This window comes from Gekko japonicus, unplaced genomic scaffold, assembly GCF_001447785.1.
Source record: "Gekko japonicus isolate JY-2015 unplaced genomic scaffold, Gekko_japonicus_V1.1 scaffold132, whole genome shotgun sequence".
Taxonomy (NCBI): domain Eukaryota; kingdom Metazoa; phylum Chordata; class Lepidosauria; order Squamata; family Gekkonidae; genus Gekko; species Gekko japonicus.
Window position 1 is genome coordinate 900,657 of NW_015173677.1, and position 17,992 is coordinate 918,648.

Here is a 17,992-nt window from a genome sequence, read left to right on the forward strand (position 1 = left end):
ATATTTACTGAATCTGAATACCATACCAGTATTGGTATTTAGGAATACTGGTAAATACCAATATTTTTGGGGTCCAGTATACCTGAATCTGGGGGAAAAAACGAATTTTATTTCTTGCACACCCCTACAAACCACCTCTGTCTCTTGCCTTGAGATCCTTTTGGGGCCACCATAAGTCGGCTGAAACTTGATGGCACTTTCCACCACCTGCATTTACTGGAGTGGTGTGATATATCTGATATCTGCAGCTGCAGCCAAATTCTGCCTCAAATAAAATTCAGGATAAAAATTAGGGTTTGCTGAGAAAGTACTGGACTCTTAAATGGAGCATTATATTTGTAAGGTTATGTAATGCTGATTTTAGATCTGTGCTGTAGTCATCTAGGAAATAGTCGATTGTTTATGAGACTTCTAAATGAAGAAGAAAAAAAATGTTGCAGAGGAAAACGGAATATTTAATAGTTATACAACCCCTACGCCTTTCGCATGCAGCTTCATCATGCATATGGGAACAGAATGAAAAAGAATCGGAAAGATTCCCCCTGACGAAGCTGCATGCAAAATGCCTAGGATTTGTATAACTATTAAATATTCAATTTCCCTCTGCACCAGTTTGTTTCTTCTTCATTTTGTCTTGCTGCTGCCCCCTTTTTTCTTCATTTTTGAGACTTCTAGACTATAGAGCCCATGATGCAGTGACACTATGAGCAAAATAATCATGCCAAATAAGCATACACAGGGTTTGGGAGGCATCATATCACTTTAACAGCTTGAGCTATGAAGGACAAATGAATTTTTGACAGTATCCCTTGTGCCATAGAAATGGTCTTGATGATGGAATTCCTCCTGGGGGGTTTTCACATCACTGGTTGACAAGTTCCCATGAACTCCCAAGAGCTCATGGTTGAACAAATAACATACCCTCCCCTGATGTTCCTTTATCATGGAATCAAATGGGCAAGTCACAAGAGATGCTGAACATGAACCAGAAAAATGGTGGAAAGAGTGCTTTTAAAGTGACATTTCTACAAGTCAGCTTTAAATGAAAAATGATGTGTTTTTAACTTGCAGCAACAGCTTCTCACAAGCTGTTCTTCTCCAGATATTGTCAATTTGATGAATCATGACATTTGTGTCATGCCTGGTTACATTAGCAGGATGGCAGGATGTTTGTGTATGTGTGTTTAGGAGAGGGGGTTAGCTTCTGTGAGATGACTGCTGCTCATTGGATTCGAGCAGCAAGACCTCAAGCCTACAGAACATGTGCTGTCAACCAAGGAGCCTGCTGGAACAGTCTAACTTAGCAACCAAATCTTTTGAAAGGAACAGTACAAAAGGTCCCCTTTTAATGTTCTTCGAATGATAAGTGTTTCATTTTTATTTATAAACTTAAATAACAGAAGGTGTAAGGAACACTTTGTACATTATATGTTGTTGTCTCACTTTGAATTATTCCCATACTTTGCCATATTCCTGCAATAGTCGTGCAGTGAGTATTCGATACTGGGCTTGTAGAAAACATCGCAGACAGAAAAAATTCACAGCAGTCATATCTTTCTATTTGTTATCTTGTCTGAGAAATTGTGTTCTTGATACTATTGTTATGAGTTTATAAGAACATAATTTTTAAAAAAGAAAAATTCTATGACACACTGACCTGAGTATTGTGTAGTGTTCATTTAAATCACAGACATGTATTGAGTTTGATCCTTCCAGCTTTTCCACTAGCAAAGAGGGAAACAGAACATCTTTTGACCACCAAAAAGCAGTGCTGTGGATTGCAAGATGCAGGGGCGAGTGCAGTGAGGACAGGATCAGATGAGATTTGGCAAAAAGATCCAGCCATTTCTGTTCGTTCTTGTGAAGGAACATTCTTCAAGGCTATCTTAATTACTTGGAATGATGCTTAACCCTTCTGCCCTATTCTCACTTCAAAAACCATCAAAGTTTCCTAGCTCACCCAGGCCTTTGATGAGTGACAATTTTGCCAGTTTCTTTTTAAGCAGGGAATCTGAGCCAGCAAATGGGCAGAATGTCCATAAGGTCTAGAGCCTGGGTAAAATGTGGCCAACCAGACAATATAGCAACCCAAGGGGAGATGAAGGAATGAACTGAAGGGACTAACAGTTATGTCAGACTGCTCACTGTCTAATTCTAGAATTGGAATTGTCAGAAGTTCTGCTAGTTAAACCAGAAAAGTGGAATATGGCTAGAAGTCATCCTATGAAACAATAAAGAAAAAAATGGTAAATGCATTTATTGCTTCTTCCTTATGCATCCTTTCAAAAATACCAGTTAAGGATGTGCAACATTGTTTTCCTTAAAAGTCACTCTGGCTCATGCAGAATAATTGTTTGGCATAGAAATTTGTGCATGAGAATTACACATATTTTCTCTATGAATCCCCAGAGTTGGAAGAGAGGAATGTAAGTAGGTGAAGGGAAGGGAGGGGGAAATCGTTAGGTGGGTGATACTAAGCTTGTTTGCCATACGATTGCCAATTCAATACATCTCTGCCGGAACAGATGTAGCTACTATAAAAATCCTTAAAAACAGAATCTCACAATCATGATGAAAATGACACTGGAAACTCTTTTTTTCATTTTACCAGCTTTTTATACAGCAAATAGACTTCAGCTGTAGACAGGAGGAATAGAATGAAATACTTTCTTTTCCCCCCTCCCCAAGTGCCCCAGATTAAGTGCATTTCAGAGCTTAATTAACAACCCATAAGTGGGAAAGCATATGTTAATTAAGAATATTTACTAATGGAATCAAGTAAGTTGAGCATGATCTTTTGATTAAGGACAACATTATTTTTAAGGTAATTGCCTGTGGAAGGTGGATATGAATTTTCCAAGTGCTGATATTTTGCAGTTGCTGCCTTCCTGGACTTTGATTTACTGCTTCTTTTGAAACCCGCTGACTCCATTTTCGAGAGAAGGGTGTCTTGTGAACAATGATCAAAGTGTAAATTTATGCAAATGCAATGCTTCACCTTAATTACCTTGATAGCGCTTGTCATCAGCCTCTTCCATGGTTTCCCTGATTAGCAAGCTATCACAAATAATTATTATTTCATCTGCAATTAAAATGATGCTGCGAACTGGCTTGTTGCCCAGCTGCTGCACTGCATCCCACCCCTCAGCTGGCTCCTCTGAAGTGATGCCACATTGCACACAATAAATCAGCAGTCTTATTTCATTCCATCTTTCTCCATAAACCCCTGGACTTTACTATCCTGGACTGCTGGTCCTCTTCCTCAACATCTAGAGTAATGCTCCCTCTAAGCTATGGGGTCTTGTCAGTAAAAATTCTACTTTGTTAGCTCCTGGTATTAAAGTTGTGAGCAAGTGATTTGGCTACTGCATAAATCAGTTTGCTCTGGAGCCATCCTTCCTGAGCTAAGAAAAAAATGTGTGAGCCAGAGGCTCAAAAACTGTGAGCTAGCTCACACTAACTCATCTTAGAGGGAACACTGATCTAGAGGTAGGACTATTACACTGAAAATGTTAACCAAGATGACAGATAGCACATTAAGTGTTTTCTGCATGCACGGTTTACAATACTCCTACTGTTTACTAGAGTCAAACATTTTTCTTCACTTAAGGGGTACTATTGTTTTATTCTTTAAGAGGTAACCTTTGGGCTACCATGCAGAAATCTTTGTTATCCAGTACAGCATGAAATGTGAGACTCAGATAGAGCTGGGTCTGAATACCCACTTGCTCCTGGGAGCTCCTGGGTAGCCCTGGAGTCAGTCACTCTTTCTCAGCTTCACTCACCTCCCAGAGTGGTTCTTGTGAAGTTAACATGGAGGAGGAAAGAACAGTGTTGTAGACTGCTTTTGGGTTCCCATTGTGGAGAAAAGTGCTATCAAAATGTCTAAATAAAAGAAATTAGGACAGCATATATACCTTGCCCCTCATCCATTTTATTCGCAAAACAACCTTGTGAGGTAGGGTTAGGCTAAGAGAAAATGACCAGTCTCGGGTCACCTCGCCCATTCAGTTTCATGGGAAGTGGAGATTTGAACCCAAGTCCCTTTTCTCCCTCTCTCACAGTACAAGAACTCCACCTTCTCTGTCACCCTTCAATCATCATTTTGCCAGGCTAAAGAGCACTAACTTCTTTAATCTTGCTTCACAGGGGAGTTGTTCCATCTCCTCAATCATTTTAGTTGCCCTTTTCTGCACCTTTTCCAATGCTATATCTTTTCTGAGATGCAGTGACCAGACAAGTACACAGTATTCAGAATGAGGCCGCACCACAGATTTATACAGGGGCATTATGATCATGGCTGATTTTGTTTTCAGTCCCCTTCCTAATAATCCCCAGCATAGCATTTGCCCTTTTTAAATTGCAGTTGCACACTGAGTCACCATCAGTGAGTTATCTACCACAACTCCAAGATCTCTCTCCTGGTCAGTTACTGCCAGTTTGAACCCCATCAACGTATATTTATAGTTAGAATTGTTTGCTCCAATATGCATTACTTTGCACTTGGCCACACTGAACCTCATTTGTGACGTTGGCACCCACTCATCCAGCCTTAACAGTGCTGGAGTGAGCGACTTAGCATGCCTGGACATTGGGGGTGCTACATCACTCTAAATGTGTATAGGTGTTATCTCCTTGAATGAGATGCCTCTCTTTGTCTTAACCTGGGAGCTGCCCTCTGACTGCTCCTTCTGTCTCCCTTTGTCCTCTCACTCTCTCCAATGGCCTTTTGTGGAAACACACATCTCTACAGGCCTCTCCTGTAGATAGAATGCTCTCAGACTTCCACACATGATGCTGGACAAGCTGGCCAATTTTTATAAGGAAAGTACTCTTTAGATAAGGCTTCTTTCTCTTCTTTTGACTGCAACCTGAATGTGAACTGGATCTACTTGAATAAATGTACCTTTTTTGCAATATAATTCTTGGGAGATTTATTTATTACACTCAGTATCACACTTCTATGACTGGGCAAAGCTCTGGTGTATTAACCAAATATCCCAATAGACAGATCTCTCTGGAGTGCCTCACAGTCATTCCAGGTTCTCACTGCCCTGACCAAATTAGTGTCATCCGCAGAAGTAGCCTCTTAATTCCTTACTCTCAATACCAAATCATTAATGAACAAGTTAAAAAGCACCAGACCTGGTACCAAGCCCTGCGATAGCCCACAGCTTACCACTTGCTACTGTGAAAACTGCCCATTTATATTCACTCTCTGGGTGAGGCTTTGGGTCAAGTTAGCTGCTACATCTATTGACAAAAGACTGTTACTCCTCATTAGAATGCTGTATGATCACACATATTTAAAAGTGCGATACACGAGGAGTGGCCATCTCTCATCCTCAATTCCAACTTTCAAGGGAGTCCACCAAGGCTGTTTGCTTTGCACCTTTCCTTTTCAATTTTTATATAAATGACATTGTGGATTTCTTGTCATCTTCTGATCTACACCCTCCAAAAATGCATGGTTTCCATCCTTCTTTATGCAGATGATGCTGTCCTCCTTTCAAGAACTCCATTGGGCTTAAGGAGAGCTTTAGGAAAATTTAATAATTTCTGCCAAATTAATAACCTTGAAATAAACTGCCAGAAAACAAAGGTTATTGCCTTTGGTCCAAGACAAAAGAAAAGACTGTGGTCTATAAATGGGAATCCAGTTGAACAAGTGACCAACTATAAATATCTAGGCAGAACCCTACAAGCTTCGGGAGGCAGTGGGATCCATTTTAAATTGGCCTGCTCGCAAGGTGAAAAAACAGCCAATGCAATTTTGAGGGTTTTTTATACCAAAGGAGCCTCACTTATCCCAGCAGCCCTAAAGTTATACAATGCCAAAACCATCTCTGTAATGTTATATGGTTCCTTTTTAGGAGCTTCTGCCCTGGATCTTTCAAAGTTAAAAAGAACACAATCCAAATTTCTCTGAACTCTTCTTCAAGTGCCAAAATGCATTCCAAACACTTTTATTCGTCTCAAGCTTGGCGTAGTTAAAATGGAAACTAGGATTGTTCTAGCATCTTAAAAATTCTGGCTTAAATTAAACTGCAATCCCCAGGTGGCAACCTATGGCATTATAGCAGACGGCTTTCACGCCAGATGGTTGAAATCTATTCATCAGAAATTACAATCAGTGGGACTTTCTCCCCTGAATCTCCTATTTATAAACAATGAACAGGCATTCCAAATGGTAAGGCAGAAATTTTTTGATCAAGACAGACAGAAAGACTTGGCCAAGCTCTCCCCATCTATATGTACTGGTCCCCTTAGAGAAAATCCAGCTCCACAATTCATTCCACATTGAGAATCCCAAGCAAAGAAGGTTTTTTCCCTAGCGAGGAGCGCATTCCTGATGTCTATAGTCTTACAGGGTAGATTTTTCAAAATCCCCTTCTCCCAGAGTTTTTGCCCCTGTGGCGTGCTTGAAGTAGAGACTCTACAACATGTTTTAATACAATGCTGCTGGTATGAGGAGCCTCGCACAAAACTTTTCTTTGATATCCAGAGTAAAATCTATGTATGCAGCCCAGATTGGATTCAAGATTTCATCCTCTCGGACATGGACCCAGAGGTTTTCCAGGTTGCTGCTCAGTTTTGGGCAGTCTGTCTTGCAATACGTAGAGAGAATCCTACTCTATAATCCATTTATCCTAACTCTGGTCAATTTTATTCCATATTATATTATTTTAAATCCAAATCTTATTTTTCTATTATCTGTATCTAGTTTTATTTATTTATTTATTGTATTTATACCCCGCCCTCCCCGCGAACGGGCTATTTTTGTATGGCTGGCATACAATATTTTTGTATGGCTGGCAAAAGCCGTTAAATAAACTATACTATACTATATTCACTCTCTGTTTCCTGCTAATTAACCAGGTTTTAATCCAAAAGAGAACTTGTCCTCTTATCCTATAACTGCTGAGTTTAGTTAGGAGTCTTTGAAGAGGAACTGTATCAAAAGCTTTCTGGAAGTCTAGGCAAACAATATCTACTGGGTCACCCTTGTCCACATGTTTGTTCACCCCCTCAAAGAACTCTAAAAGGTTAGTGAGACAAGATCTTCCCTTACAGAAACCATGCTGATTCTTCCTCAACAGCTTTTGTTCATTAATGTGCCTACTAATTCTATCTTTAATAATGGATTCCACCAACTTACCTGGTCTCAACATTAGACTGACTGGCCTGCAATTTCCAAAATTTACTCTGCAATCTTTTTTAAAGATGGGGGCTACATTAGCTACCTTCCTTGGGAGTGGAGGCAGATTTTAGTGACAGTTAGCATATTTTTATCAGTATCCAGAAGTTCACACTTGAGTTCTTTCACAATTCTTGGATGTATGCCATCAGGGCCTGGTGATTTGTCAGTTTTTAATTTATCCATCAGTCATAGGACTTCCTCTATACAGAGCCACTCCACCTCCAACCCTTCCCTCCCTACCAATATCACTTATATCCTGGAATCACTGTATCCCCTTGATTATCCTCATCCCACCAAATTTCTAAAATGCCCACAGTATCTATGTTCTCCTCTGACACTAAGCATTTCAGCTCCCCCATTTTACTTCAGACAATTCTAGCATTTTCATATAAACATCTACAATGTTAATATTGTTTGTTACCTTCTTGGTGGCCAGTCCTAAACTACTTCTCTCTAGATCAGTAACAGCTACCCCTTCATCTCTTAGAGATGAGCCATCCCGAACCACAGACATTTCATCTTCTGTCAGCTTTCCCCCAGGATTTAATTTAAAAACTGAGCTGTCACCTTTTTGATTTTAAGCACCAGTGGCCTTGTTCCTTCTCAGGACAAGTAGAGGCTGTCTCTGTTTTACAGGTCCTGCTTGTTCCAAAAAGTATCCCAGTGCCTAACAAACTTAAACCCTTGCTCCCTACACCATCATCTCACTCACACATTGAGACTCCTAAGTTGTGCCTGTCTAGCTGGCCTTGTGCATGGAACAGGCAGCACTTCTGAAAAGGCTACTTTGGAGGGGAGTATATAAATCAAATAAATAAATAAATAAATAATAAAACATGTACCATAACCATTGGCTCCTCCTCTGCACTGTCTACCAGCCTATCCAGGCCACGTGTAGTGTCTGCTACCTTCACACCAGGCAGGCAGGTCACCATGCGGTTAGTATGCTGGTTTGCAACCCATCTGTCTATATGCCAAAGGATCAAATTACCAACTAACCAGAGCCCCTGCAGACTGGCCTCTCTGTGCCATCCTGCCGCCGCTGCTGGGCCTCTATGGTGCTACAGTCATGCCCGGGCTTGGGCTCTATTCTGCGGGCTAACAAAGGTCCAAGAGAGGGAAGGGTTGAAGAAGAAGAGGGAGGGAAGGCCTCAGAATACAGAGGCACTGAGAGGTTATGTCACCTCTCTCCCCTCCTTGGATCAGGCACTTGTCCCTCAATAGCTTGCAGGCTCTCTCTCTGGCTGCCCTTCACCATCACCATCCATCCTCCTCAGCCACCTCCTCCCTTCTTCTTATATCCTTCCCCGCCTCCTCCCTGCTGGCCCCGCCCCATCTAAAACTGGGGATGCCAAGCCTCTCTCCCTGGGTGCTCATTGAGTGCCACACTGATCTCCTGCTGGCCTCTCTCGGCCATGCCCTCACCAGGCCTGTCCCCGTGGGTCTGGGGCCCATCGCTGTTGACTCAGCACCAGTGGGGGCTGCTGGCTTTCCAGCCCCACCTGACCGCCTCCAAGGCTCTGGCCATTGTCTCTCTGGACTCCCCGACCTGTGTCCAAATGCCTGGGGCATGCCCGCAAACACCAGCAGCAGTCGCTTCTGTAGCTGCTGTAACAATCCTGGGTGAATCTCACCAAAATGGCGGCTATATGGGAGAAGCAGAGCCAGAGGAGCCTGGAGTGACCTGCAGCCACTGCGCACACACTCCCCACTGGCAGAGCCCTCACTCAACACCGAGGCTTCCCTGGTCAATGTTGCCAAAGCCAGTCCAGTCCAAGGAGCCAGTAAACCACGCTGAGAGGGGAGAGGTAGCCGTTCGTGTTGCTAATGGTAGTGCCAGTATTTCTGGACTCGCATTAGTTCTCCAGGTGCTATCCAGGTTACTATAGTCCATTAATGTATAGTAAAGTCCGGAAAGGTCTGCTAGTTGGTTGAAGTTGGTTTAATGCAAGGAGCCTCTAGCACTTGGACTCCCTGCTTGGTGCCATGCTTGTTATTTTCTTGTTTGACCATCTGTCTGTGTGCTCTATGGGCTCTAGGCAGCTGGCTCATACTTCTCCAATGGGTGCCTAGAAATACAAAACTAAAGCATCAATATATAGCTAGTACACAAACGTTTAGACACAAAAGTCAAAATTAGAAATAGTCAGAAATAGCCATCTACCACAAGCAGTACTTTGCAAACACTACAAATTGAGCTAACCCCACAGACCCTTTTTTCTGTATTCATGATATTCTAGCCTTTTCTCCTGGGATACCAAAGTTTGCAGTCTAGCATACAAATACAGCTAAACATAATCATAATTAAGTAAGGGTTTTTGTTATATAGTCCCAGGGAATAAAAGACTTTTCTTAAAGGCAATCATAATAGCAGAAAATATTCACAACTAAATTCCTACACGGCTTAAACAGATGATGCTTCAGCAGCAGGCTGTGCATCTGTTCTAAAATTGCTATATAAAACCCACAGCAATCATTCTTCACAATCACAAACTCTTACAACAGAAATCTATGCTGGCTTCTATCCTGGGCTCAAAGAACACATCTTGGTGGAGACTGCAGACACTTCAAGGCAGCACAAATGCAAATATTCCATGCTTCCTTTCCTGAAACACATGGGCCAGATGGACTAAGCCTTGGTTTGGATCTGCTAATTAATAGCAAGCTTAACATGAGATGAAAATGCCACCATGGGAATGCCTGTATTAGAATAATGCCAACTGCTGGGCATTCCCATTGTAGTGAACATGTGGTTGTAATTATACAATTATTTAAAGGCTTGGTTATTGCTGCTTATGTAAAGAGTGATAGATATATAGTAACTCACCAAAGGGCAATAGTTTAAGTGCTCTAGTGATAGAAAAGAGTGGGATTAGATATTGTTCTTTGGTATTTAGATTACATACAGATAGAATAGAGTGAGAGATTATTAACTCTAAGGATCTGGTAAGATGTAATGCAAAACCATAGTTTAATTAAACAAGTTATTGTTAATTATTTGAACACAGGCTGTCTATTAACCATGGTTAGCTAGGATAAGTGCCTTAAACAATGATCTGAAATTATGGTTTGAAGTTTCATGTGATGTATAAACAGGGACATTTTAGCTTAATTCTGATTTGATTCCTACCACCACTTCATGCATTTCCTGGCAAAAGAAGCTTCAAACCTATCAATGCCTCTTTTTATCAGCCTCTATCATCACAACCCCGTTTCTAATCTGACTGGCAACTAATCTGCTAATGCCCCACTGTTCACCTGGAGCCAAACTAGATGTGACAGCAATGGGTGCCACTGCCATTTTAAAGTGCTTTAAAAATGCTACAACAGCCCAGCCCTGATTATCCACACAGCATGGCAGTCTAGCACACTTCCCCCATGCCTTTTCAAGTGCCAAAATGGCCACCCTATCAAGGCTGTTTCAGTACCTGAAAAAGCACACTGGGGGGGGGGGAGGAATAAGAGCATCTCATCCTGTCATGCCATGGGGCCAATCAGGATTGGGCCCATGGCAGTAGTGTCCTTGTGGTGAACATGAGGACACCATCATGTCTAGTTTTGCCCTTGGTCAGCAGATATAAAGGAAAAGGTAGGCAGCTGGCCAGCCAAGATCAAGTCAAGTTGGAGCTGTCCACCAGATCAGGAATAGGAACCAGACACATCCACATGGTGTCAGACAAAGAACTAGAGAGCTGGAAGGGGAGCTGTCCAGGCTGCTGCATGCTGCTTTTAAAAAAGTTAAACCTGCAGAATGAACTGATTTCTCCACACTTTCCTGTAGAAAGAATAGGCTCCTTGATCCTGCCAACACAGTGATGTGCTGTCCTCTTGAGTCCGACTGGAATACAGCATGCCTCAAGCTACCATGCGTGTACTCTACCTGTTTCAGGGACCTCTGGCATCATAGAAACCAGCCACCAAAACAGCCTTTCCATGGCACAGCCCTCAGCCATGCCTTCTCTACCTAGAAGGAGACCTTAGAGGATATATACAGCCATGCATAACACAAATTCCCTACAGGAAGCTGCTCCTAGGCCTGCCATCACCACCACACAGACCCAGACATCCAAGCCTCTGGGTGTGGGCAGCAGGAGGCATCCCAATATTGGTAGTGGATGGAACTGAATTAATTTCACTGTGGCATCAACCATTAGAAGTCTTGTCACTAAACAGATGTGTATCTCAATTAATTATCCATTGTGCAAAAATTTAGGGCATGCCAACAATTACAGCCATCATTAAATCATCATTAAAATATAAAGCATCTGTAGTGAATGTTTATCAATACAAGAAACCATAAAAGAGCCATCCCAACACTTTTAACATTTGCAAAGTAATAATGCATGGCACATTATAGGCCAGTAAATTCTGAAAGCAGAATGCAAATCCAAGACAATAAAAATATAGTTAATATCAGCAACTCTGAAAAACTGGAATGCAAAATAGATTAAAAACTTCATTTAGAAAAATAATGAATGCTTACATGATGCTCAAGCAAAGATGAGGCTCCGTTTAGCCAGATTCATATTTAAATGAAGTGGCTTGGTTGAAAAGTTATATACAAAAAATATGCAGCATTTTGTTCACTGTGGACATTCTTTCTATTTTAGCCTTCTTTCTTGTTACTGCTAGTTCAGGGAAGATCACCGGATTTTAGTTGTTGCATTTAAATCTGAAATAACTGATGGGTTTAGAGAAATATGAAACCCTGTATATTAATTGTTTCCTAAAGAATCCACTAAAAAATGTCCATGAATGGGATGCATATGACCACACCTTAATGTCTCATTTTATTCAAAAACAGAAGAAAAAAAATCTGCTTGAATTCTCAAGAAGAAGTGTGTTCTCATAAAAAATTACCAAAGACACAGGATGAAAGCAATTTGCATCAGAAGAGCTGTGATCTGAAGTATTCTCTGAGGGAAGTAGCATCAAGGGGATAAGTGGGAACATCAGCATTTTCTTCTGCAGAAAGAATGATCATCTGGAAAGTTCATATACTTATTTATATAGCACAATCGATGTTGGTGGTTGTTGTTCTTTCTTACCCATTTGCATTACCATTGTGGCAGAGGAGAGCAGGAGAGGCAGTCCTGTTGTAGCACACCATTGTGGAAGAGGTGGTCCTGAAGACATGAGGGTCTAAGGCCATAAGGGACTTTTCTATGTGATGGCCAGTACCATTAAATTGAACCCAGTAACTAATGGGTAGCCAATGGAGAGACTGCAGAACGGGTGCAATATGCATTCTTCAGTTCATTCCTGATCATAACCAATTGGACTTGACTACAATCATAGATGAGCTCACACAGCCATATGGACCAGTAATCCTCACTATTTCCCAAGAAATAGAGAATTTAAGATTAAGTTAAATCAAAATGCATAAGATGGGGGATCTTACTACTATTGAGGAAGTCTGCAGATAAACTGGCCATTTGCATGTCAACCCACAATGTAAAACTGCTCAGTAACAAAGCGTGTTTTGAGTCACTTGAATAACAAGGTGATACAGCAGTACTACTACTCAAATAATTGTGTAATGTCTTAGAGATCTGTGAGAGGGGCAATGCCAGTTACTCAACTGGTAAATATCACTAAAATTTGGAATCTGGGTGAAAAAAAACTTGTGCTATTTTTCTTGCTGCTTTTACAGTGTGTTGTTGTTCAGTCGCACAGTCGAGTCCGACTCTTCGCGACCCCATGGACGAGCTCTCTCCAGGCCTTCCGGTCTTCTGCCGTCCTCTGAAGTTGGCTCAACTTCATGTTCGTTGCATCGATGACACTGTCTAACCATCTCATCCTTTGCCGTCCCCGTCTTCTTTGACCTTCAATCTTTCCAAGCATCAGGGTCTTCTCCAGTGAGTGCTCCCTTCTCATTTGGTGGCCAAAGTATTTGAGCTTCAGTTTCATTATCTGGCCTTCCAGGGAACAGTCAGGGTTGATTTCTTTGAGGATTGACTGATTTGTTCTTCTTGCAGTCCAAGGGACTCTCAAGAGTCTCCTCCAGCACCATAGTTCAAAAGAATCTATTCTTCGGCGCTCGGCCTTCCTTATAGTCCAGCTCTCGCAGCCATACATGACTACTGGGAATACCATTGCTTTGACCATGCGGACTTTTGTTGGCAGGGTGATGTCTCTACTTTTTATCATGCTGTTTAGGTTCGCCATCGCTTTCCTCCCAAGGAGCAGGCGTCTTTTAATTTCATGGCTGCAGTCACAGTCTGCGGTGATCTGGGATCCCAGGAACGTGAAGTCTGTCACTACTTCCACAGCTTCCCCTTCTATTTGCCAAGGAGTGATGGGGCCGGATGCCATGATCTTAGTTTTTTTGATGTTGAGCTTCAAGCCCACTTTTGCGCTCTCCTCTTTTACTCTGAGCAAGAGGTTCTTTAGATCCTCTTCACTTTCAGCCATTAGAGTGTACCCTATTGTAATTTCACAAGCATGTTGTACTATGACAGAGAAGGAAGGAAGGAAGGAAGGAAGGAAGGAAGGAAGGAAGGAAGGAAGGAAGGAAGGAAGGAATTGTATGGTTAAACTGATATGCTGAGGTGGGATTCAATATTTAAAAATAGCATTAACAAAATCTGAGCTGCAGCAACCACAGAGTACCTGAGAATGAAAATGCTTTTAGCATGCTTAATGCAGTTTGGAGGTCTGACTATAACCTGGCACTTGAGCACACTTTGAATGGGGACATGCATTATACTGCTTTTAAGAACACAGCCATTCATATGAAATTCTGTTTAAATCATTTACAAAGGCATAGTCCTTGCTAGTATACAGGGAGAAAAATCCATAATAAGAATAGCCATGAATGCTGAAAAGATAATATTTCTCACATCACAGGAACTTTAATGTTTGTAATTTTTTTTAAAAGCCAGGTTCCTTCTATCAATGTGCAACTTGGGCAGGTGTTGATAAATAAAGAGCATTTTCACAACATATACATCAAAATCAATAGGAGTTCTGAGGTTGCCTCTATTACTGCCTTTGAATAATAGAAGCCCAACACTTGTATAAGTACTGAAAATATTTATGTCCTAGATTTTAGTAACAATACTTTAAATAGTAAGGGGCAAGCAGCAGTGTGGTGTGTTACTACTGAGCTTCTTCCAAATTCTAAAAAGTAGAGGGAAATAATTTAAAATACAGTATGCATAGAAAGTAGGCAGGTAATGAACCCTTCTTGTGCCCAAGCCCCCCATGGAATTATGTCCCACATTAACATTTTGTCTTGCAATTTTAGTTTGGGAAATATGTTCCTAGTCCACATAGCTTTCCATTCTCTAATGCTGAAATTGAATAAATATTAGCAAATGTACTTTCTATGTTTGATGAGGCATCTAAAGGGGATATGGGAGATTTAGGTACTTTGAATATGTTGTCTAATATAGTGGATGATGAAAGGAGAGATTGGGTATGTAATCAAGATATGCAGGTGTGGCTGTAGATATCTCAGCCCAGCACAATTGAATACAGGAAGCCACAGAGCTGAGTTAAGATGTAAACCTTAGGGTCTGTTTTGAAAATTATTGAGCTTTTAGGGTGAGTAACTCTCTATTTCTCTCCTATTTTTTAAATTATAAATGGAGCATTCATGTGTACTAATGTATAGAAAAAATTGACAGCTCCTGTACTTGAGGAGACAGTCCATAACAATAGGAACCTGTTCAGAAGCCAGTTGGAATATACCAGAACCAGTGGGATAGATAGTTTAATGAGCTTCAGAGATAAGTTTAGAACATACCAAGGTCTCTCTCTTCAAATTTAGAAAACATGTTAAAATTCATGTTTGTAAAAAGATGTGACTTTATGTGCAGCACCTGACAGATTGCGACCTGACGAAGCTGAGGGAAATGAGTACCAACCGGGGTCCATCGTTGTGGGACTATATATTAATGTGCTGTTTTAATGTGAATAAAAGATTGTCCTCAAACTAGATTATTTTTGCAAGTCTTGAATAAACAACTCCTTTTTAAAAAAGAATAAGGGTGAGAGTAATTTTTACTCCTGAGTAAAATATATACAGTGTAACAGTCTATGAACCAATTTTTTGGCCAACAACAGGGCAAAGAGGCCAAGACCTTGCCCTGATGGTTGCCTCCTGGCTCTGGGATTCAGAGATTTAGTGCCTCGGAACATGAAGGTTCCCCTCAGTACCATGGCTAGTAGCCACTGATGGACCAAACCTCCATGAACCTATCTAATTCCCTTTTAAAGAAGTTTATTCCTGTGGCCATCACTACAACCTTTGGTAGCAAATTCCTCATTTTAATCACTCTCTGTGTAAAGAAATATTTCCTTTTGTCTGTCCTGAATCTACTGCTCATCAACATCTTTGGATGCCCTCGAGTTCTATTTTGGGAGAGGGACAAAAAAATATATCTTTGTCAACTCTATCCACCCCATGGATAATTTTATAAATGTCTATCATATCCCCCCGGTCATCTATTTTCTAAACTGAAAAGTCCCAGACTCTTCAACCTTCTTCATAGGAAAACTGTTCCAGCTCCCTAATCATCTTGGTTGCCCTCTTCTGTAATTTTTCCAGCTCTGCTGTGTCTTTTTTGGGATACGGTGACCAGAACTGTACACAGTATTCCAAATGAGGCCACACCATAGATCTATACCAGGGCATTATAATATTTGCCATTTTATGTTCAATCCCATTCTTAATAATCCCCAACATAGAGTTTGCCCTTTTCACTTCTGCAGCACACTGGGTTGACACTTGCCTTGAACTATCCACTACAACCCCAAGATCTTTTTCCCTCTCAGTCTCAGCAAATTCAGATCCCATTGGCCTACACTTGAAGCTGAGATTTTCTGTCCCAGTGTGCATGAATGTCAGCAAGCTGCCATTCTGTTTTCTGTGACCTCTGTGTACATATCCTTTCCCTGTTGCACCCGGCTTGTTTTCTATCATCCTGCTCCTGCGTTGGAATGCACAAGATAACTGCTGGAGGTTGTGTGGGGGAGAAGATGCTGTAATGCTTGCCTATTGCGTTTCTCATGAGTACTGCACCTGTGTTTTGTCTGATGTTCTGCCTGGTTCCCATGGACTGGGCGCGCAACCGTTTCATTAGCCCGCCAGCGGGAATGCTATTCATTGGATCTGTATCTGTTTGAATTTCCTTTATTATGCTTGACCTAACTGTGTATCCCCAGTTCTAACAAAGAACGTGTTTGAGTATGTCTTCAACGCTTTGAAATAAATTTTGCTTTTCTTGAAAACGTGGATTTATTCTCGATGCTTGGGGATCCAACAATGAATCTGTCTCATCCTATTTTAAAATAATCTATGCTTGTGATAATTACTATTTCACACACTGGTGAACTCTACTAGTGTCCTATTTCCTCTACTGTCCTATTTCCAAAAATATATAGTAGTCATTAGGACTATTAGCAAGTTCTACAGGAAGAATTTAACTATTCTGTGGTTGTATTACTCTTAAATAAACTAACTTTGGATCCTTTGAATCCTTCCAATTACCACCCAGTCTTGAATCTTTTGTTTCTGGAGCAGTAGCAGAATAGTTCCAGAGTTTCCTGGATACATTCCAGTCTGGCTTCTGCCCTGACCATGGGTTGGAGATGGCATCGGTTGCCCTCAGGGTTGAGCTCAGCAGGCAGCTGGATCCATGTGGGCTGGTGCGTTGCTTCTGTTAGATCTTATAGCAGCATTCAACACAGTCCATCACAATCTCCTGACCCACTGCCTCACTGATGTAGGTTTGGGGTGCCAACTCCCAGCTCTTGATCATGTGCCCATAAGTCCAGCACCAACCACCAAAAGCTTGGGTACAATTTCAGATGCCTCCCTAACAATGGAGGCCCAGGTCGCAAATGTTGCCAAACTGGCATTTTTCCAACTGCACCAGGTTAAACAACTGTTTCCCTACCTGTCTCGCACTGATCTGGCCACAGTAATCCATGCAACGGTCACCTCCAGATTAGACTACTGTAACTCACTGTATGCAGGCCTGCCCTTGAGGCTGACCTGGAAACTTCAACTGATACAGAATGCAGTGGTACAAGTTCTTAAGGGGGCCCTGCGTACAGTACACATCTATCATGTGGTATGAGAGCTGCACTGGCTTCTGGTGGAGTATTGGATCAAGTTCAAGGTTCTGTTGTTCACCTTCAAGGCCCTTAGTGGTCAGGACCCATGTATCTTTGGGACCACTTCTCCCGGTATGCCCCCAGAAGGGCATTATGCTCAGTAGATCAGAACTTACAGGTTGTCCCCAGCCCAAGGGATGTCTGGCTCTTCTCAACCTGGTGGAACTCTCTGCTGAATAACATCTATGCCCTGCAAGACTTGATGCAGTTCCACAGAGCATGTAAGGTGGAGATGTTCCTCCAGGCATTTGGTTGATGACAGCAACAGTCTCATCCTCCTGACACTCCCATCCACTGCCCCCTCTCCATGTGGCAATGGCACTACTGGAATTCTCTAGTGCCATATTTTAGATTAACCAGTCTTTTATATTGTTTTAAATTACATATGTTATCAGTTTACTATGTTGTACACCACCCTGAGCCCTGCCTTGGGAGGGAGAGGGCAGTCTAAAATAAATAAATAAGGAGAACCTGAGAGTTTGTTTAGATGGCTCAGTCTGTGACATGTTATCCCAATATAGATCAAATATGGAAGTCTCTTAGCTGATAGAATTCTGAACCTAGAAAAAGCACAACAGTTGTATTGCAGAGGTGGAGATGGAAGCCATCACCTGCTACCATGGCATTTTCCACATGGGGACAGGCATGCGTAATTCCCTGCTGCTG